The sequence below is a fragment of the Danio rerio genome, chromosome 11 (genome assembly GCF_052040795.2).
Source record: "Danio rerio strain M-AB ecotype USA chromosome 11, GRCz13ab, whole genome shotgun sequence".
Lineage (NCBI taxonomy): Eukaryota > Metazoa > Chordata > Actinopteri > Cypriniformes > Danionidae > Danio > Danio rerio.
This window is the reverse complement of record NC_141031.1, coordinates 15,875,178-15,876,996: the sequence shown is the minus strand read 5'-3', so window position 1 is coordinate 15,876,996 and position 1,819 is coordinate 15,875,178.

The window sequence follows — 1,819 nt, the reverse complement described above, 5'->3', positions numbered from 1 at the left end:
ACTAGTTAGGATTTTGCTCTGGAATTTAAGGCTTAAGTGCGTTTGAATGAAAAATACAGACTATGGGATGTATTTTTAACAGAAATATTCTGAAAACTGAATTTATGAATGTAAAATGTTGAAAACAGCAGATTACTGACAACCACTGCTGCCAGTATTTTGACATACATTTAACATATATTTTACACAATAAGAGTTTGCTAATTAACACTCTCTGAGTGTTAAAAATTTTAACACTTTCAAAAGTGTTATTTTAACAATTATAGTGGTTCCCATATAAACACTGAGGGAGTGTTAATTTTAACTCTAAGGTAGTTAAATCTACCAAATCTAAAATTTGCAGTGTGAGTTCGATAAAAAAATACAGACTGTTGAATGTGCTTTTAACAGAAATATTTTGTAAACTGAATTTATGAATGTTAAAAACAGCAGATTACTGGCAACCACAGCTGCTGGTTTTTTTCCGTAAAATCTAAAAAAAAAAAAAAAAAAGAAAAACAGCTAAACGGTTTTTGTGTCACCATTGTGGAGGATAATAGCGTCTCTGTTCAAGTCCAAGATGAACTAAGAGTATTTGATGTTATGCTGCATCTTCTTTTGTTTAAAGGTAACTGTGTAGTTACTAATGCAGTCAAAATCTGTTTGCTAATTGCAATCACACATGAAAACATTATTGTATCTGAAGACTTTACATTTTTTTTGCACTAAGCTATGATTTTGTAAACTGAACATTCATGAAATATGGTTATTTTTTGTAAATTTATACAATTATATAAAACTTCCATGTTTTTCACAGAAAGATTCTGGCAACCACAGCTGCTGGTATTTTTTCAGAAATTTAACAGATATTTTACACTATAAGAGTTTGCTAATTAACACTCTCTTGGTGTTGACAATGTTAACCCTTTCAAAAGTGTTATTTTTAACACTTATAGTGGTTCCTATATAAACTCTGAGGGAGTGTTAATTTTAACTCCAAGGTAGTTAAATCTACTATCTAAAATTTGCAGTGTGTCGAGTGTACTTTATTGTAGTACACTAAAAATTTATTTACGTATTACTGGTATTTAGTATACTTTTGTCAAGCGTACTAAAGTTCTACTGAAGTATAAAGATACTTTTAATTAGTATATTTATAGTGTTAAACAATCAAACTGTTATTTAACACAAAAAAATAACAATGTACTAAAAATGTATTTGCGGGTATTTAAGTTTATTTTAAATGCATTTAAATATATATTTTTTTTCACCTGGGATCCCTTTAAAATATATTCTTTAAATAAATGTTTAGTATGTTAAAAGCACATTTTAGATCAGCTTCATGGTGTCTCATAATAGCACAGTTGAGTACACTTAGATGTACTTAAGTTTATCTTAAAATGTACTTAATACAAATTTTTAGTACATTAAATACAAAATTAGTTTGGGAAAATAGAGCACTTTTAATACAGTATTTAGCACACTTTTTTACAATTTGTATACTCTTTCAATAAATTACTATTATACTTTAAATTTGTCATAAATATATTTAAATGTTTAAAAGTAGCGTTCAAGTGCATTTCTAGTTGTAACTAAATATATTTTTTAAAATACATATATAGTCTCAAAATAGCATAGTTGAGTACACTTAGATGGTATTAAGTTTATCTTAATATATACTTAATACTATCATTTAGTACATTAAGTACAAAATTTGTGTGCGAAAATAGAGCACTTTTAGTACATTACTGAAAAGTGTACTAAGTATACCTAAATAATGGGCATTTTAGTGCACTTCACTTTTTTTTTTTTTTTTTTTACCTGGGATGTGCAGATAAGC